At 38.6% G+C, this 22,123-nt stretch overlaps 1 protein-coding gene and 1 pseudogene across 2 annotated transcripts in view; one reads left to right on the top strand and one right to left on the bottom strand.

Annotated features, from left to right (window-relative positions):
- The window catches only part of MAPK10 (mitogen-activated protein kinase 10), a 438,482-nt gene extending 417,257 nt beyond the window's left edge, over nucleotides 1–21,225 (bottom strand). The window contains exons 1-2 of one of the 2 annotated variants that reach the window (XM_054688436.1): nucleotides 20,825–21,225; nucleotides 2,394–2,652 (exon numbers count right to left, since the gene is read on the bottom strand). The gene's annotated coding sequence lies outside the window, so the exon portion shown is untranslated. The remainder of the gene's footprint in view (nucleotides 1–2,393; nucleotides 2,653–20,824) is intronic. The other variant, XM_054688437.1, reaches the window with a different exon arrangement.
- On the top strand, nucleotides 2,317–2,909 carry LOC119260349 (40S ribosomal protein S6-like; annotated as a pseudogene).
- Nucleotides 21,226–22,123: the final 898 nt, after the last annotated feature.

A 22,123-nucleotide genomic window follows, 5' to 3' on the forward strand; every position in this document is an offset into this window, starting at 1 on the left:
ATTGCCTAGGAACACACAAATCCTGAGAGCACTTTAGTCTTCAGACCAAAACTTTTCAGTCCATAATAGTAAATATCTGGGCATACAAATAAACAAAACAAAAAAAATCCACGTGAGGGTGGGTTAAAGGGGCTTCTCAAGTGACAGGTTTTATCCTGCTCCACCCTGTGTTAAAGTAGAGACAGGGAAGAATGGATATCAGCCCCCAGGAATCAAGGATGTTTTTGATTCACCTACTAAGGAGGGGGATGATCTAGGTTCAGGACCCAAACATCCCCCCTCGCACAAGTCCAAAGATTCACCTCCCATTTCCCTTTTATAGCTCATTCAAGTGACTCCGACTGTTCCTTGCCCTTTGATTTACGCCTTCTTGTCATTTGTCTAATAACCTCAGATTTCCTTAATATCATCTCAGCATTATTATTTTTTCATCTATTTAGTAGATGTTTCTTACCAGAAGGGTTAATCTAAATATGTGCATACCCTATCATCAGAAATAGAAGCCCCTGACTCTCTAAATAGTGATATTTCTGGCACTTCCGCACAAATCAGGGAGTGTTGAAGGAACTGTTCTCACTGAACTAAAATACCATCAACAGGCACCCTCCTTTCTTATTTTGCATAGGGATTGTCTTTCTTCCAAACATAGTAGAACACAGTATTGAGATAGAGAGATGAATGATAGATAAAATAGGTAGCTATCTAGATTTTCCTCATTGTCACACTAACAGTGATGACTTGTTTCTCTGTCATGAAAAGAGGAGAAAGTGCTATGCTTTTTTTAATTTATTTTTTACACCATTGTTCATTTTTGTATAGCAATTGGTTTCTCCCCACACGTGTAGTCCCTGGAGTTCCCCCACCACCATAGTTCCCATAATCCATCACCGTGATCCCTTGTGCTCTTCACTCCCCTGCTTTGACCGCCCCACCCCATTCTCTCCCCTGATGTATGCCTCAGATCTATGGTGAACGTGCTACGCTTTTTCAAAAATATTAATGGCATATTTATCAAGAGTCCTGGGCCTTCCCGGTGGCGCAGTGGGTTGAGTGCCGGGCTATGAAGCTGTCCCCAGCCTCTGCAGCACAGGTTTGATTCCCAGCCAGCCAGGGAGAGTCCCATATGGCGCTGCAGACCTCTCCTGTCTCGCCCACTGCTCCCCTCAGTAGTGTCTTTGGTCCATCTGCCTGTTCTGCTCCCCGCTCTGTCTCTGGTGAATTCTCTCACCCTCCCATGCCTCTGACTATACCCCAGTTCTTGTATAAATAAATAAATCTTTTTAAAAAAGTCCTTCCACGATGAAAGGCTAAGAAATTACTTCTTAATAACATTTAATAATTTCTATTTTAACACAAATCTCACACAATTTTTCTTTACACAGAAGACGTAGTGAAAGCAAACAGATGCAGCCCAATGGTAGTATTTATATGCTAGATGTTAAAGCAATAGCTGTGCATTGCTGTTATCCCCAAATAGAACATGGCTTCTTTTTCTTTTGTCAAGATGTGAATCACACCATCCACTGGATTTATTCTGTGCATAAACAGCATTTGCCAAGGTTTTTGTGATTTTGTTTTTAGCTTTGGAGGACTTTTGAGGAGGGAATTACTATCTATAATAATAATATCATCCTTCAACATAGATTTTAAAAAACCTGCTTTTCTCCATTTTGTACATTACTAGTTTTTTTGTTTTTTTGTTTTTTTTTTTTTGGAAGATTATCTGGGCCTGCCACTTGCTTCCTCAGCACAATTGAACACATAATTACTATGTAAATTTGGATTTCCACATGCTTGCAGGGGAACATAGACCATTTGGCATTGGAGATTTTGAAGCATTAATCATTTAGAATACAGTACATTTAACTTAATCTGTAAAATGAAGATAATTCTTATCTTCCTTGCAGGGTTGGGTATTAGGATTAATTACTTAATTTTGGATAAGCAATTTCAACATAAAAAGAATTACATAAATGAAGGTAAGTCCTAATATTATTAAGACGGAAATTACTGAGCCATTTTGCAAAGCAGTACAGGGGTATTTTTTCTGTTCATTAGTATTAACTGTTGTTATTTTTTGTTATGTTTATTATTAAATCATTACCTAATAATTTCTAGATTAAAAAAATATAAGACAAAAAGTAGACTACTTTTCCTTAATATCTACTACTCACATAAGGTCTATTCCTTCCTTCACAAAGATATCATTATCATTAACATCTATGATTCCCTAATGCGGGATGCTGACTTATTCCATAAAATATTGCAATATGACTCTTTTTTGTGGTACCTGAAGAGGCAGTCAGCTGCTTCAAGATGAAGCTGAACATCTCTTTCCCAGCCACAGGCTGCCAGAAATCCATTAAAGTGGATGACAAACACAAACTTCATACCTTTTATGAAAAGCCTATGGCCATAGAAGTTGCTGCTGATGCTCTGGATGATGAATGGAAAGAGTTTGTGGTCTGGATCAGTGGTGGAAACTGCAAACAAGGTTTTCCCATGAAAAGGGTGTCTCGACCCACAGTCGGGTACTCCTGCTGCTGAGTAAGGAGCACTCACTCCTGTTATAGACCAAAGACTGGTGGAAGAAAATCCAAATCTGCACAGGGTTGCATTGTGAATGCCAATCTGAGTGTTCTCATTGGGTCACTGCAAAAAAAAAAAAAAAAAAAAGAAGAAAAGAAAGATATTCCTGGCTTCACTGATATTACTGTCGCTAGACCCTTGGAGTGAAGAGCTAACAAAATCCAAAAACTTGAATTTCTCTAACAATGCCCACAGATATGCTGTGAGCAAGCATCTAAACAAAGAAGCTAAGAAGCTCAGGACCAAAGCACCCAAGATTCACTCTTATTACCCCATTCATTCTGCAACACAAACACAAATCTGAAGAAACATTGTACTAAAAAAAGAAGGAAGAAGCTGCAGATTATGTTACACTTTCAGTCAAGAGAAGGAAAGAGGTCAAAGAAAATGCCAGGAACAGACTGCCCAGAGATTGAGACTCTCTCTCTCTCTTTTTCAGTATGCTCCTTTTTATTTTATATATATTTTACACCATTTGAGCCTATCTTCTCTGAGAGATAACACCTCAAAGTTTGAGTCCAGTCAAAAACGAAATTTTCTAGGGGCCTCCCTGGTGGCAGAAGGGGTTAAGACACAACCTAAGAAGCTATTCACAGCCACTGCAGCATGAGTTCAATCCCTAGCCAGGGAGCTACCCACATGGTGCAGCAGACCTCTCCTGTCTTGCCCTCTGCTCCCCTCAGCAGTGTATTTCAGTCAATCTGCCTGTTCTATTCCCCACTCTCTCTCTGGTGGGGGGGCACACCTCTCATCTGTACCCCAGTTCTTGTATGCATAAATAAATAAATCTTTTTAAAAATGAAATTTTCTAAAAGAAACAAATAAGACCAGATATCAAAAAAAAAAAAAAAAAGGGCAACATAGCTCAGACTACTGAAATTTTCTTTGGTTGGGAGAGTACCGAGAAGAAATTACAAGTCTCTTAATAATTACTTACTTAAAATTTAAAAACTCAGATTGATAGAAATACACCTGTAAAATCAGTTTCCAAAAGCAACGAAGAAAAAAGGCATTTCATGCTAACTAAGGAGTTGAAGATTCCCCATGCAGATTCCTGTACACACGTAAAATATCCTGAAGAAATTACTACCAATAGAACATTCTGTAAGACAAGAGGGAATTATAGAACAAACATAAAACAGATCACTGTTACTAAATGTTTTGGTGACCTCATGTTCTCTGGTATAAGTATAAACTCCTCACAGCACAGTACTAAGGTCTTCATCATTTCTTTTTTTTTTAAAACATAGAAGTATTAGGGCCTCTCTGGTGGTACAAGGGGTTGGGTCTCAACGCTATGAAGCTATCAGCAGCCACTGCAGCATGGGTTGGATCCCCGGCCAAGGAGCTGGCCCACATGGCACAGCAGACCTCTCCTGCCTCGCCCGCTGCTCCCCTCGGCAGTGTACTTCAGTCAGTCTGCCTGTTCTGTCTCTGGTGAATCCTCTCACTTTGTCTCTGGTGAATCCTCTCACTCCTCACACCTCTGGCCTGTACCTCAGTTCTTGTATGCATAAATAAATAAAATCTTTTAAAAAATTGACAGGGGTGCCGTGGCGCAGGGGGTTGAGCAGTGGCGCAGGCAGTTGAGCAGTGGTGCAGGCAGTTGAGCAGCACACTGTAGAGCTGTCCACAGCTTCTACAGCACAGGTTCAATCCCGGCCAGCCAGCGAGAATCCCACATGGCGCAGCAGACCTCTCCTGTCTCGCCTGCTGCTCCCCTCAGCAGTGTATTTCGTCAGTCTGCCTGTTCTGTTCCCCACTCTGTCTCTGGTGAATCCTCTCACCATCCCACGCCTCTGGCCTGTACCCCAGTTCTTGTATAAATAAATAAATCTAAAAAAAAAAAAATTGGCAGGAACACTACTGAAAAATCAGGCTATTATTGTTAGAAGGCTATAGGTAGAAAAGATGGTAAGCAAAAAGAAAGGAAGATGAGTAAAAGGAAGGCTGTAAAGAGAGAGACAAGAAAGAGAAGAAGTTTTAAAACCCTTAAACAATTCTAAAATCAAATGACAATCAAAAAAGATATTTTCTACCATATTGGGAAAAGAACTAATTCTCACTATACAGAGTTTCTAAAAGTCACTAAGAGACACCTTTTTTAAAAATGAACAAATGATGAACAGTTTATAGAAAATGGAATACCAATGTTACAGACTTTTTAAAAATCTTCATTTCATAATTAGAAATTTAAAATTAAAATAATTTTGAGATACTTTTTACCTATGATATTTGCAACACTGAGAGCACAAATGAATGCTGTTTGGGGGGTTAGGTAAGAATCACCTGATAGGCCTCCCTGGTGGTACAAGGGGTTGAGACACAACTGTTCTCAGCCACTACAGCAAGTTCGATCCCCAGCCAGGGAGATACCCACATGGTGCAGCGGACCTCTCCTGCTCGCCCACTGTTCCCCTCAGCAGTGTATTTCAGTCAATCTGCCTGTTTTGTTCCCCACTGTGTCTCTGGTGAATCCTCTCACCTCCCACACCTCTCGCCTGTGCCCCAGTTCTTGTATGCATAAATAAATAAATCTTTTAAAAAAAAAAAAAAGAATTACCTGATAAAGTAGACAAATAGAATTTCTACTCAAATTTTTTATTACATTTATGGAAAATCACATTCTACTCTCACATAAAAGATTATTTTAAAGCTCTTCAGTAAAGAATTATATTTAATTTGCCTTAAGCTAATGTCTCAGGAAGTATCTTCAGAAAGCAAATATTTAAATTGGATACTTATAAGCAGGAAACTTACAGGGGGCTGATCATCTTCTAAAAGTTAGAGCTGATAATAAAAGTTGTTGCTAAAGAACCACACTCATTATTGCAGTGGGAATGACAGGATTCCATGAGAGCAAAAGCCAAGTGTGGCACTTAACCCTCAGGCACAAGAAAGGCATAATTACTAAACAAGGCAGTGGGCCTCCGTGGTGGCCTCAGACTTAAATTTCAGCACTGTCACTGCCACAGCCTGAGATTGGTCCTAGCCAGGGAGCTAATTTACTTATGTCACAGCAGACGCTCTTCTGTCTCGCCCCGCTCCCCTCCACAGTGTATTTCAGTCAATCTGCCTGTTCTGCTCCCCACTCTGTCTCTGGTGAATTCTCTCACCCCCCGCACCTCTGGCCTATACCCCAGTTCTTTTACACAAAAACAAATTTAAAAAAATTTGTTTTAAAGATTTATTCATTTATTTATACAAGCACTGGGTACAGTCAGAAGCGCCAGAGGGTGAGAGAATTCACCAGAGCCAGAGCAGGGAACAGAAGAGGCAGACTGACGAAATACACTGCTGAGGGGAGCAGCGGGTGGGCAGGAGAGGTCTGCGCACCATGTGGGACCCTTGCCAGCGGCCGGGGATCGAACCAGTGCTACAGATGCTGCGGGCAGCTTCGCAGCCCAGCGCTCAACCGCTGCGCCACCAGGGGAGGCCCAATAAAAACTTATTTTAAAGAAATAAATAAAATTTAAAAGACAGCAAAGACAAAATGACCTGGCTTATAGGGATCAATGGAGATGGCAACTAAAACATAGGACCTGGGGGACAGGAAAATGGACAGCCAATAAGAATAATCCTTCACTTAGGTAACCAAAAGAGATCATGAAGAGATGCCAATGTATATACCCAGATCTAGATACCTGAGCCAATGCATATACCCAGATCATGATCATTGAATAAGAAACTGACCAAGGGACTGTAGTCATTCACTCAGTTAACAAAACATAGGAAAAAGAGAATGTCCAGATCTTTGGGGATCTTATGTATGCAGGGTCTGAGTTGACACTGCTATCTGGTGATGCAAAGTGTCATCATGGAGATCAGGTTGTAAATGGAGTTCTGACCAAGTCTGTCTCATGATTTGCATTCGCATGAGACAAATAATAAGATGAATGCATAGTCTGACCCAAGGCTATCCTCCTGCTCCCTGTTATAATGTTACCATCTGGACATTCTACAGAGTATCACATTAATTCACTATATTAATGACATTGCATAAATCTGACCTAATTAGCAGGAAGAGGCAAGTATTCTGGAATAATAGTAACACTCATGTGCTCTATAGAAAAGCAAATAAACCTTGCAAAGATTCAAGAGCTTAACTCATCAAAATGTTTATTGAGTTAGGAGTGATATTCAACTATTCGAGCAAGTTATTCACTTAACACATCTTACCAGTAAGAAAGAAGCCCAACACTTATTAGGTCAATTTGGGGTTTAATGCTGCATGTACTGCATTTGGAAAAATAGAACCAACTAATTTATTGGGTTGGTGAGGAACACTACTATATTTGAGTTGGTACCAGAGCAAAAAACTAAAAAGTTCTTTACAGAAGATTTATGTTATGGCATAAGAAGTCCCTCAATTGGGCCATATAACCAAGCAAATTCCATGACAATAGAGGTATTTTTGGTAGCGAAAGCACCAGGTAGAATTTCTGGCAAGACTCAATAGAGGAATAATAGCACAGACCCTTAGTCTTCTAGAGTAATTCATTCCATATTGTGTAGAGAATTAGGCAACATTTACAACCAACTCTGGCATGTTCCTTAGCTCTGAAGGAATCTGCATATCTGATCATACAGCTGTAACTGCCAATGTTGAACTGATCTATCAGACCCATCCTCTATATCAGAAGGGTAGGCTGGCTGAGGTAGAGATGGGTCTTTGCAAGAAAAAATTGCCAACAGACAACTTTCAGCTATCTGCTCCTTCAGGGTGTCCCTCAGCAGCAGAGAGACACTTAACCCAAGACCATAGCATTCCAAGACTCACACCTATTGACTGAGACAAAGGTACAGAATTTCTCTTCATTGGCCAACAGGTATATGAAAAAATGTTAAACATCATTACTATCAGGGAAATGCAAATCAAAACCACAATGAGATACCACCTCACACTAGTGAGAATGACCCATATTAAAAAAACTGTAAACAACAAATGCTGGAAAACATGTGGGGGAAAAGGGACCCTCTTTCACTGCTGGTGGGAATGCAAACTGGTCCAGCCACTATGGAAAACTGTGTGGAGTTTCCTTAGAACACTAAAAGTGGATCTACCATACGATCCAGTGATTCCACTCCTAGGAACCTACTAAAAGAACACAAAAATACTAATTCAAAATAAAACCAGCACTCCTATGATTACTGCAGCACTATTTACAATAATAGATAAGAGATAGAAACAACCTAAATGCCCCAAAATAGATGAATTGTATGCAAGAGAAAGCATATGTTCCAGAAAGCACCTATGGCAGAGGTGCTAATAACAGAAGGGAAGATGTTAACTCTGCCACACGGATGTCAACCAACTTCTCTAGTTGACCACCCAATACTAATGCATGCATGAATGGAGGAGTCCATGATGACAAGGACTGAGGTTATTCATTCACTATCCCAACAACACAAGTTCCCTCTGAACCAAAGCTGACCTAATATTTTCACTGAGGGTTATCCAATATGTCAGCAACAGAGATAAATGCTTTTCCCAACCCAGTACCAAGATTGGTCCCCCCAGTGGAGGACACCAACCAGTGTATTGAGTGGAATTGGTTACCTCATGTCATTTTCTCCCTGTAAAAGCACAAAGTTTCATTCTGACCAATACTGGCAAGTATTCGAATTATGAAATGAGATCCCTTATAACATTGCCTCAAGCAAGAGACACCATTTACGGCAAAGGAGGAATACTAGTGAGTCCATGCTGATAAAATCCACTTGTTCAACATATCTCTCACCATACAAAGCTGCTCCCCAGATAAAGTTGTGAAGTAGCTTCTTGAGGATACAATTAAGGACTATAACACCTTGTGAGAAAAAAGTATATGATATACTTTTTCAGAATATGATATACTCATTAAAGCATTAGCCTTAATTTCATTCTGTGTCTTCAAAAGATAGAAGTACAAGTTGCTTTGCTTATGTTCACTCCAGAAATATATCTAAGGAAACTGTGCTTCCTATACCTGAATCCTTAGACTCTAGAGTTCTGAAGATCCTGACACTCAATGCTACTCACCTCCATCAGGGTCCCACCGAAAAAGTTATGGTTGATTCCTGGTCACTTTGTGTTCCTTAGCCAGTAGACTGGGAAACAAAAGAATGTTAATATACTAGCAGGAATAATTAACCCTAATCATTGTGAGGATATAGGACTACTGCTAATTGCGGGGTAAGGAGCAGATAGAATTATTGTTGATACTCAGATGAATATTGTTGATACTCAGGACATCTCTTAGTATTACCATGCCCAGTATCAATTCTAAATGGGTAAACTCAAGACATTTAGTATGATCAAGGCATAATAATTAGGAGCTCAGATTCTCCAGAACTGAGAGTCTTGATCAATCCAGCAGGTAATTCACCTATAACTGGAGAAGTGCTAGCACTTGGTGAAGGAAAATAGAATAAAAGGTAAAAGCAAAAGACAAGGCATTTTAGTCATGACGTCAAGATCAACTGCAGCAATAGGGGCTGTAGTTTGCCCTATTAGCCCTCTTCTTGTAGAAATTTTCCAGAAATTGTAACCAATATTGAATCCTGGAGAAACAGCAGTTGGACAGAGTGAGCTTAATGTAAAAAGCAAGTATATTTTATTAGTGCAAAGCAAAGACTGTTGATGCCCCAGTGAGATCCCTTTACTCTATTGGTGCCCCCATCACTCAGCTATTGTACTTCTTGTTACTATTCCACATTTGCACCTCTCTTTTGATAATTGCCCTTTGGCAACAAGAGCCTCCCTCCCACAAAGATGTTAGGTACCCCAGTAATCCTTTCTAGGACAATTCTGTCCTAAAAACTCCTCTTATAGTGATTTAAAAATACTGGACTCTTTTCCTCAATGTGTCACCAAACTTTTGGTGCAATTAACACTCCAGAACTCCCCATAGGATTAGGTTGAAGCAAAACTTCAACCAAGAGGACATTCTTGCTTAAGTTTTTACTCTTCTTGTTTCCTGAATGCTACCACACTTTTCTCCTGAGAGGGCTCCTGCAATAAATCCATGATGTAAGTGTTCCCATCTTAATTTCTAATTCTAGGAAATACAACCAAGTCACTGTGACTCAGTTTCCTCCCCATACCTACTATTATTCCCTTTGGTACAGATAAGGAAATTGAAAATGAATGATAAAATGCTTTAAAAATGTTCCAAATGTTTACAACATACTTGATGTGAAATATTTAGTGTTAGCTATCGCTAATATTATCCTCCACAATCTGCACTTGCAAAATTTAATGTGGCCCATAATAACATATTAGAGTCATAATTCCCAACAAGGCTAAATGAAAGAAATTATCTTCCTCATTATTCTCTTAGATGGTGAAATTTCAAAATACCATGTCTCCAGGGTCTTTCTACTGTGCAGTGTTGATCTAGGGAATACTAGCTATGATATTTGTACCCCATTGACCCAAATTGTATTCCAATATAAGGGATCCCCACTAATCAAGATTTGAGATTTCTTCTGATTGACAACTTTAAACAAAGTCAATTTTGCCTTAAATAGTTTTGGTTTATGTATGTATATACAGTGATCTGGAATTGAGGTAAACACAGAGTTAACAATAATGAGCCAAATAACTTACCAAATGTTGTCCACCTAATTCTAAGAAATAAATCTCAGTACTTTAAAAAATTACCTTTGAAACTATACTTCAAAATTAAACATATCTATTCCGCAAGAAGAAAGGATTTAGACCCATTTATTGAACATTTATAATCTTCCGATTTATTATTTATCTACCCCTGTGTAATAAACTACTCTAAATCAGAAAAGTTTAAAATAACATCTATTTTATTTGTATATGATTCTGTGGATCAACAGTCTGTGCTGTGTTCAGCTGGGTGATCTGCAAGCTGGAAATCCAAGATCAAGACTCTTGCTGATAGGGTGTCTGGTAAGAGTCTGCTTCTTGATTCATGAAAGAACAGTCTGCCCAGTGTGACCTCACAAAGTGAAAGAAGCAAAGGGTCTATTTGGAGACCTTTTGTAAGGAAACAATTCCCATTCAGGAAGATTCTACCTGTATGACCTAACCATCTTCTGAAAGACCTCCACCTCCAGGAGGGGGAGTACAAAATTTAACCTATAGTAACTGAGCTGGGTGGGCTAATGTGGCCTATCTCTCATGTCTGGTGATTGGTGTTGGTTACCTCTCAACCTGATCTTTCATTCTCAAGAAGCCTTCTTTGCATGGAAGTCAAGGGATTTTAAGAGAATGAGAACAAAAGCTACAAGACCTCTTGAAACTTAAGCATAGAAGCACCACAACATCACTTCAACTATGTTTTGTTAGTCAAAGTAAGTTCAAAGGTCAGTCCAGACACAAATGAAAGTGGATAGGATGGATGGATAGGAAAGAATAGACTTCATCTCTCCATGGAAGAAGTGGCAAATTATGTTACAATGGGGACAAGATACAGGAATGGGGGGATTGCTTTGACTATCTTTGCAAACAACTATCCACTATGTGTCCTATGCAGCTAATTTATGTATATAGTCACTGTTATTTATCCTCCTAATAATAGTGTAAGGATGTTCAGCCCCACTTCACAAATGCAAAATTTCTGAATTAGGTTTGAGTTCTCATTTTTGCTTCCTCATTATTTTATTGGAATCCCCCCCAGCTCATCTATATGTTTGAATAAAACAAACCATTTTATGTATTAACCAATTTGAAAGTACAATAGGAAGTAGACTGCTAAATAGAAATTTTGAACAAAGATACTTTGTACTAATTATATATTATCTCATTTTCCCATTTGCAGTCCAAGGTGAAAATATTATCACAGCCTGGGCCTTCTTTTACCAGAATGAATGACTTATGAAAGTAAGATATTAATAACTACTAAACCATACTGGTGTTTGCTGGGTCCAGGAACAAGGCTCCAGTTCAAGGGAGCATTGAAAGAGAAAGATTGATCTTGGTGCCACCTACAATATTTTCCAAACTGCAATTCATGTCACATTAAATTTTTTTAAAGATTTATTTATTTATGCATACAAGAAATGGGATACAAGCCAGAGGTGTGGGGGGGGTGGTGAATGGATTCACCCGAGACAGTGGGAAGCAGAACAGGCATATCTACTGAAATACACTGCTGAGGGGAGCGCTGGTTAAGACAGGAGAGGGCTACTGCGCCATGTGGGTTAGCTCCCTGGCCTTGGGTCTAACTAACTCAAGCAGCAGTGGCTGTCAATAGCTTGACAGTTCTGAAAATTAACTCCTTGTGCCACCAAGGAGACCCCAATTCATGTCACATTAAAAAGCAGTGAAATCAATTTAGGGAGCTACCAGTAGTACTTCCTAAATGAAATACAACAAAAATAGAAGCTACATATAATGCTTTCACAGCACCAATATGCTATGACTAGAGCTCAAATATTAATAATGTAGTCCCTCCAGGTACTGTCAACCGAAGAAGCTAGCTCTTTACTAGTCCCTTTTATTCCATCTGTTATATTAGCTACATGCAGAGAATCAATGATCATTGGGTTGCATCCATCTAAAACCCAATTTTTAGAATGGGGTCCTGATGATTATTGGCTTAGTTGATTAATGGTATTTATTTGGCTATAATTTACTAAGCTCAATCAAATTCAACTAATATTAGAAACAAAGCCTTCCTAAAGCCAGTGCCACATTATCTAAAAGTTACTGAACATTTTAAGCCATATCAGAGTCAATATCTAATCTCAAATTTAGTGATAAGATTTTGTATCAAATTTTTGTCCTAAGGGAGAGAACCAAATTTTTTTGTTTAAAATTCCTGTACAAAAGATGAAACCAATTTTCCTTTTTCCAGTCTTTCAAGATAAATAATCTCATAGAAAAGTTTAAGAAGTGTGCTATTCAATTAAGGAACTGAAGAGTTCATCAGTCTTTCTCTTATCTAAAGAGATATTGATACAGAATAATCTCTTCCCTGGAGTTTGCATGTCTGTCAACCTCAGTCATTTTGAGCAAAACTAGACTCTGGGTGTAAATAAAAAGGACTTAGACCTGCAATATAGCCAAAACAAAAGTCATAAAGTCTAGGTGCTAAAAGCTTTTCAGTTTGGAAGTATGCAATGCTTATTCACCTGGTCGAGACAAAAGCTTCAACACAGTATTTTCTTTCTCTTATTAAATAAAATATAATTATTCTTATATCTTATTTTTGTCTGCTCTTTCAATTTCAATTCAGTAAAATTAACTTTTGATCAGTACATATTTGACTTTGGACAAATGCATAACACCTTATAGCCAGTCACTGTTAAGATATGCATCAATTTCCTCACTATAAAAATTCCCATATGGCATCGCAATAACATTTTTAAAGACTCAACACCCAAAGTAAAAATAGTCAAGGAGAAGATAAACACCTGGGATTACATCAAACTGAAAAGCTTCTGTATAGCAAAAGAGACATTAATCAAAACAGAGAGACACATCTGATTGGGAAAAAAATCTTTGCACTCCATTCAACTGATAAGAGACTGATCACAAAGATATACAAAGAACTCACGTGACTCAACAAAAACAAAATGATCAATCCAGTCAAAAAATGGGCAGAACTCAAAAGACATTTCTCCAAAGAGGAAACGCAAATGGCCAACAAGCATATGAAAAAATGTTCAACATCCCTTTCAATCAGAGAAATACAAATCAAAACCACACTGAGATACCACCTTACACCAGTAAGAATGGCACATATCAAAAAAACAAGCAACAACAAATGTTGGTGAGGATGCAGTGAAAAAGGAACTCTCCTACATTGCTGGTGGGAGTGCAGACTGGTCCAACCACCATGGAAAGCTGTCTGGAGGATCCTCAGTCTACTAAAAATGGAGCTACTACACGACCCAGCAATTCCACTACTAGGGATCTACCCAAAGGACACAAAAACAGTGATTCAAAGAGCATCTGTACACCTATGTTTACTGCAGCACTATTTACAATAGGTAAAACCTGCAAACAACCCAAATGCCCAAAAATAGATGACTGCATGAAGAAGATGTGGTATATATACACGATGGAATATTATTCAGCAATCAAAAAAGATAAAATCATGCCATTCGAAGCAACGTGGATGGAGCTAGAAGGAATTATGCTCAGTGAAATAAGCCAGAAGGAAAAAGAAAAATATCGGATGGTTTCACTTATAACAGGAATATAGGGGAACCAAATAAGACATCAGTGTAAAAAAAAAAAATAACAATAGTACAAAACACAACAAAAAAAACAGACAATTATAAACCAGACATACTGCAGGGGAGGAGGTGGGAGAGACATCAGAGGGAGGGAGGAGCACAAGGGACTGTGGTGATGATACATGGGTGCCTTGGGGAAGGAAATTCTATGGGGACTCAATCTGAGGGGCTGGGGGGAAACAAATATTGTCTAAAAAATTTTAAAAAATGATAAATGTTAAAATAGAAAAATGATGTTTATTGTGGTAGAATTGGCCTACAAATTTTATATGTTTCAGGGATGTAAGTTCACACCACTAAATATGCATGTTATCACATCATCCACCAATGTCTAAATAATCTTTCTCCATAGTCCCCCTTTGACCTTTGTTTCTCAATATGGTAACCTCAATTCTGCAGTCCAATTTCTAGGATTTGTTTTTGGTTTGTTTTTCTCTGATCCTTTGCTTGTTTTTTTATATTCCACACGAGGATATCAGTTATCATTTTTCTTTCTCCTTCTTATTTTGCTTATCAGCCACTCCCCCAGTACCATCCATGTTGTCACAAGTGGCAGGAATTCATCTTTTCTGTAGCTGCATAGTATTCCTTTGTAAGTATATGTGTGTGTGCACTTGCACACACATGCGCCACATTAATTTAATCCACTCATATGTTCTTGAGGATTTAGTTTGTTTCCACAGTGTGGCTATTATAAATTGAGTGGCAGTGAGCATAGGAGTGAATGAATCCCTTTGAATTGTTTTCATATTCTTTGGGTAGATATTTGGAGAGAGATTACTGGATCATATCATAGATCTATTTTTAAAGTTTTGAGAAACCTCCATACTGCTTTTAATACAGACTACACCAGTCTACATTCCTACCAATAGTGAATGAGCATTCCTTTCCTGCACACCCTGACCAATACCTGTTGATTTTGGCCTTTTTGATCTTTTACCCTTCTCACAGGTATGAGATATTATGTTTTTATGGTTTTGATTTGCATTTTCCTAATAATTAGTGATGATGATCATTTTTTTCATGTGTTTATTGGCCAGGTATATATCTTCTTTGAAGAAAAGTGCATTTAGTTCTTTTGCATATTTTTTTACTTGATTATTCATTTTTTTCAAGCTATTATTCAGCTTTTCAAATAGCTGTAACATTTTTTACATTCCCTCCCACAATGTGAGATAATTCTAGTTGTTTCACACTCTTATCAGCACTTGGTACTTATCAGATTTTGTTGTTTGTTTGTTTTAGTCATTCTAGTAGATGTGTAGTACTATCTCATTTTGTATTTAATATATATTTCCCTATCTATGAGGACTCAACCTGAGGAGGTGGGGGAAAGCAAATATTGTTTAAAAAAATTAAAATTTAAAAAAATAATAATAATATATATTTCCCTAAAGGCTAATTATGTGGCATACTTTCTCATTTCTTTATATGCATATTTTGTGAAATACCTGCTTAAATCCTTTTAAGTAGTATATATTTTAATCCAAGAAAAATTTACTTTCTAGCTCCCAAATTTTTATGTTTAAACATTTTGAGTTTCATATATGTATTTTTTTTTAAGTTTTATTTATCTATTTATACAAGCACTGGGTACAATCAGAAGCACGAGAGGGTGAGAGAATTCACCAGAGCCAGAGCGGGGAACAGAACAGGCAGACTGACGAAACACACTGCTGAGGGGAGCAGCGGGCGCGGTAGAAGAGATCTGCGCGCCATGTGGGACCCTCTCCGCGGCCGGGGATCGAACAGGCACTGCAGAGGCTTCGGGCAGCTTCGCAGCCCAGCGCTCAACCACTGCACCACTGGGGAGTCCGTCATGTATGTATTTTTATATAAGAATAAAAACTAAACTTTAAAGGTGTCCCTTCATCTCTCTTCAAAATATAAATCTGTGGGAATACACATCTATATAACTTTCCTATGATTAGTTTGCAAAAATAAATATTTCATGATATTTAACCACCAATGCAGTGTACATAGTGAACAATCAAAGTGGGTAACAGCTCTAAACCAACTGTGTAGCCATATGCGGATCCATTAACTGAATGTAATTCCTGGCTGACAGATCATAGCAAATTCAAATATGTACATATTCTTGGAAGTATAAAGTCTGCATCTACTAATTTATTATAAGGAAATAATAGACATTTATATAAATACTTACATATTTATACACTTACATATGTTCACAAATGTATATTTAACAGTATTGTTGGTGATGGAAGAATGTTGAACATAATATAACTGTCCAGCCACATGAAAAAGTTGAAATAAAATATATATCCATACAATGTCATATCGTGTAGTCATTTAAAATTATGTTTCATGTATGGGTTCACTAATAATAATAAAAAATTTTCATGATACATCATTATTAAAAAGAACAGATCACAAAAGATATTATATGTTCCTATTTTTTTAATGTGTGCATATAAGTGTGACTTTTAAAATACACAAAGAGTTAGCCTTGATATCTCTAGATATGTGCAATAATTAGTGTTTTCCTCTTTGCATTTCTGGTTTTCTGTAATGAGTATTGCTTTAGTAATAACAAAGGGGGAAGGAATGAAAGCAAAGCATCATCATGGTTTTTTTTCTAGAAATAAAAACATCATATTTAATTATTAATAGTGATGAATGTATCATCCGCAAAAAGTTAAAATGTGTTTGGTATGCTTATTAAAGAAGGCAGATACATATTAAATATTAAACTACCATATTTAATCAAGTAAGTTTCCTTTCTGCAGCACAAACCTCATTGTTTAGCAATGCCAGAAAAAAGAAGGGGGGTGCTTATGTATGCACATTTACACGGATAAGCCATAAAAGTGTGCATACCTTTCTGTGTGTGCCACAAATTAAAATGGGGACTCCCTGTGCTTTTTCACTTAGTCATGAAAAATAACTGACCTAGAGGCCGATGTTCTGATTCATCTAAAGCCTGCACCAGAATTGTTAAATTATTCTTATTCTTATTTTGTTCCAAGTACTGTGTTCACAGAGGAACTCATGCTTCAATAGTTCCCCTCCATTTGGGTAAAAGAGACCAAGTTTTTGCATGCACAGGCTACAGAAACCTTATGAATCTTTTAGCCACAAAGCATGTGTTACAAAGACATGCTATTTCACAATAGAAATTTCAGGCTTCAAACTGTGGCTTTCATTGCTCATTTGGTTGTGTGGATTTCTTCTCACTTAAAGATAGAAAGATGACACCCAGAGGACTTTGTCTTCTTTATTTTTAATAGTCTCAGCCTTACTGACAAGCAGAGCACAGAACAACAAGCATTTTCCTAAACAGAAGGCATTTTCCAATTGATTCAAAAGCCCTGTACTTTGCAAAGCAATCTCATGCAAGGTCACAACAATCTGATATGCCACGAAGACTTGTGACTGAAAACATGGACTAAGGTGTCAATCAGATCACAGGCGCCACCCACACTAGAGGACAAAAAAGAAGCAAAAGAGAAGACACAAAACAACATACACAAGGAACATTCTGGTTCCCTCTATTGTCCTCACTAAAGGTTCTCCTACTGCTTCCTGGTATTTTGTTATTGAATAGAAACAGTAGTAAATTCTACTAGGAGCTTGAAACGAGGATCTAAAGACACAAAAGGAGGTCTCCTTGTGAGTTATTAAAGTTTAGAGACAAAAATCAAACAGGCTCTGCAAAAATTGTCAAATTCCCTTAGGAAATGCTGATGAAAACCAATCAGTCAGATTCCTCCAGAACAAATAAAACTAATGCTTTGATTTTTCATTTACCCTTGATCAATTGATCTCCCAAAGCAGCAACATTAGTTACATTTTTCAAATGAAATGATAGCTAAAGTAAGGAATGCTAACATCTACTTTCTATTTTGTATTAAACATGTTAGAATTTATTATAGCAATAATCACATAAGGTCATTTTAAACTCATCCGAATTCCTAAAATATGTCCATCTTCTTTTATCATAATTTTTCTTTACATTTTTATGACAAAAATTTTAATAAATTATATATAATGTACATTTAACCCTTAACAACCATACAAAATAAGTATTATTACTGTGATTATGTTAAGGGAAAAACGCTAAAGTATTTGGAGGTAAGTTAGTATTCCTAAGAGCAAACGTAAGAAGGGTTAACACTTTGTTATATTTGCTTTAATTCTTTTTTTTACCAAGGATTTATTTATTTATGCATACAAAAACTGGGGTACAGGCCAGGGGTATAGGCCAGAGGTGCGGGGCATGGGGGAGGGGGTAAAGAGGATTCACCAGAGACAGGAATGGGGAGAAGAACAGGCAGATTCACTGAAATACACTGCTGAGGGGAGCCATGGGTGAGACAGGAGAGGTCTGCTGCAACTTGTGGGTTGGCTCTCTGCTGCAGAAGCTTCATAGTTCTGAGACTTAACCCCTTGCGCCACCAAGGAGGACCTATTTGCTTTCATTCTTTTGTTCTTTTAAGTAATTAAATATTACCCACATAGGTGAAATCTCTTGTATTTCACACGAATTCAATTCCTCCCTAAATACCCAGAAGAAATCTCAATGTAGCCCAAAAATGATGTATCACTTTCTGTTACATTATGCTTTTATTACACATGTATGGATCCATGAACATATAGAATTTTTCATATTTTAATTGAGAAATAATTGACATATAACATAATATTGGTTTTGTTATAGGACAGGGAGAGGGGCAGCCCAAACCCCGCAAACCTGCCTATTCTAAATGGGTTCTGCCATCCACCGCATCAACACAAAACATAGGAGACTTTAATGGGAAGGAACTTTAATAAAACTAGGAAACAATACAGGTAAGGCAAAGAGTCTAGTTTCTAAATGAAGCACCCAAAGTTACCCGTCCCCTCGTGGGTAAAAGTCCATCCATATGGGATCGGCCCAGAACAAGGCCCCAAAGCCTGCTAAAAGTCTAAAACATCTTCCAGTGGGGACCCACAGAAAAGGGTCACAAACAACCGGACAAGTCCGGAAGGAAAAGAGCAAAATCAACATCAAGATAAAAGCTGCCATTGTCACCTCCCCACGGGTCTCACCCACATCTGTGTCACCCAGTCCACGACCAAAAGACAAGCGCAGTTTCTTCACGTGTCTCTAGGCTCCATGCGCCTCCTCCAGGTCTCCTGGCTCCATCCTGCTTCCTACCTCAGTCTCTTCTGCAGCTTCTCCTTTTCCTGCTCAGCTCCACCCTTCCTTGGGTGGGGCAGGGAACCTCCCCCTTTCCTGGGGACCACCCTGTTACAGTTTCAGGTATACAACATAATGATTTGAAATTTGCATGCATTGTAAAATTCTCACCACAAAAATTTCGAGTTATCATCCTCACCACATAAAGTTAGTTTTGGCATTTACCCTCTTGATCCCCTTCATCCACTTTGCCTAATTCTCAAAACCTGTCCCTCTAGGAAACACCATATCTATAACTCTTATTTTTGTTGTTTTGTTTTGTTTTATTTTTTATTGTTTAAATTATACATATAAGTGAAATCATAGAGCATTTATTTGTCTTTTCTGTTTGATTTATCTTCCTTAATATACTTCCCCCAAGGTCCATCCATGTTGTTTCAAATGGCAAGATTTTTAAAGGTATTTTTTAGCATTCCATGTCATATTTCTATATGTAAATATACATATTTATACATGTGTATGTATATATATTTATATACAAGTACATGAGCACGTGTGTACTATTTATATACAAATGTATCTTTATTCATCCATCACTGGACACTTAGGTTATATGTGTATTTTGGCTATTGTGAACAATGTTTCAGTGAACATAGGGCTGTATATATCTTTTCAAATTGATGTTTTTATCTTCTTCAAATAAATATCCAGAAGTGGAATTTGCTGGATCATATGGTTGTTGAAGTTTTAATATTTTTTAGAAATCTCCATATGGTTTTCCATAATATGTGATTGTTTTGTGTGTATCATTCTCATCAATTTTTTTCACTCTATATTTCTGTGGCACAGTCACTTTAAATTATATAATTCCAGTGCATTTATAGTATTGTTATGTGAATATACCACAATTTACTTATTTCTTTTGTTCATGGCATATACTTGAAATGTTTTAATCTTTCAACATTAAACTCAATGCCATTGAATAGACTTTCAGATTTTGATGGTATATGAGAAGCTTAGAAGCTGATAGTTCATCCTAACAACAAATTAAAAGCTAAAAGGTAACAACTCTTTCTTAGATCTGAGACACAAGGCAAGCTAGGAATTATGCAGTTTTAGGGACAGTGCAGGAGGGGACCTCTGAAGAATTTAGGGAGGCTTCAGAGATAAGGACAACCAAGGGAATGTAACCAATTCCACTAGGAAAAACAAACATATCAGGACCAAGGACAACATTGTTAAAGCTGTCCTGGGTTCCTTCAGGTGGTAAAGGGAGGCGGAGATTGGAGAAATGGGAGAGTGGTTTAATTTATGGACAACTTAGAAGGGCATCTGTTTAACTTCAATGCAGGGATGTCCATCCAGAGGACTGGGCCATAAAAATAAAGATGCAACAAATGGGGAAAGAGAAAGCTGTTAGATAAGGAATGTGAAGATCCCCACTCAGCAAATTAAGTGAAACAGCCGAGAACTAACCAATCACAAAGAGACTGGTGGAGCTTTAGAATAATGAGGGAAAGAAAGTATATATTCCCTGAGACACAACTCCACTTTGGCTTCCTTGCCCCTCCCAGGCCTGGTTCCCTGGCCTGGGAGTCCCACTTTATTTCTGTTCTTTTTCTCCTCAATAAACTTTTTCTTTCTCTAAACAAACCTGCCTCTTCTCGCTTGCTTGCCTGAGCGTCTGCGAAGTTCCTGCTGCGGCTTCGTGAGACACCAACCTGTGGGGGTCTAGTGGCTGGGGCTCAGCGCTGCCCTGCAGCCTGGGATCCATTCCTGGCTGGGAGACTAGGCCTGACAATTCCGGTATCAGATCCAGCAAAGAATTGAGGTCACAGGGCAAGCTGATGCTCCAATAAACAGAGAAACAAATTATAAAGATTTGTACTTTACCAGTGTTGTCGTTTTTGGAGTCTGTGGGTTTTGAGTGCGGGGTCCTTGGGTTCACTTTGGAAAAGGTTTCACCAGAGTTCCCCTTTCAGCGACACGCGGCAAGTTTCCCAGGGAGTTTCTCCTCGAGACAGAGACATTAGTTATATTTAAAGAACGGGTTTATTAGGGAAAGGGACAGGAGAATGAAGGACACTTGCACAGACACAAGCAGGCAGGAAGAGCTGCCCGGAAAGGGACAGGTTTGCTAAGAGAGGCCTGCATGATTGCAGGCAGGCGGCCTTGAGGAGAGCTGCCTCCCCTGAGGGAGGTCAGTGAAGAGAAGTCCTGGCATGGTAAGGTCATGGGCAGGCAGGAAGTTGCTGCCCTGCAGAGGGAGAGAGTTGATGAAGAAGCACCAGCAGAAGGATTGCTGCCCTAAGCCTGGGCAGAGACTGCACTGATATAGTCCTTTTCTGTTTGGGAGGGGTCACTCCTTGTGAGCCTTCAGTTTGTTGCTGATTTTGGATAACAATGCAGAACAATGAAAGGACCAGAGATTCCAGGGTGGGCCCAATCTCCATATCTTTACCCTCAGGTCTGTGCTCCACTCCCTAGAGCAATCTGATCCTGCTTGGGTCTTATACCTTGTGATTAGGCACTGGTGCCTAAGGGTCACGACTTCTACAGCTAGATTAATTGTCATGTTATTTCCCTCGACCCCCACCTCCTTGTGAGGCAGTTCTGGTTTTGTGGCACCTCCTTTCTAGTCTTTCCATTCTTGTCCTCCATCAAGAGGAGTGTTCCACAACCACTGTTGGAACTAGTACTGGGTAGGAAAAGATCAAGTATAATTGATGAATGGCTAGAGGGTTTGTGTGAACAATTCTGAGAGTTAAAACTTGAGAGGGTGCTGTATTAGATTGTGGCATCAGGCAACACCACACTGATACAGGAGTGGAAGTCGTGGAGCAGGCTACATAATGCAGGATGCTGCTAAAGAGCGCAATCCTGGCCTTTTTTGATAGAACTATACCGCATCAGTTGAGAGGAAGGAGGCCCAAGAGAAAAGGAAGGGGTAAAACTAGAAACTGTGCTCTGTCATCTATAGTATCAGGGGTTGTGAGTCTGCCCTCCAGGCACTTCTCATCTGCTTGATGACTTGGTATTGTAACTGAGATCAAGCTCTAGTTCCCCAGCCATGGTTTCAATCTTTTTTTTTTTTTTTCCCCATGGTTTCAATCTTATCAACAAGGCTTTCCACTGATTAGCTTTGGAGTCCCTTGTTATACATCGGTCATGTCCTCGGCACCCCCATCATGT

The sequence above is a fragment of the Talpa occidentalis genome, unplaced genomic scaffold (assembly GCF_014898055.3).
Source record: "Talpa occidentalis isolate TD23 unplaced genomic scaffold, MPIMG_talOcc4v2.1 talOcc4.6, whole genome shotgun sequence".
Taxonomy (NCBI): domain Eukaryota; kingdom Metazoa; phylum Chordata; class Mammalia; order Eulipotyphla; family Talpidae; genus Talpa; species Talpa occidentalis.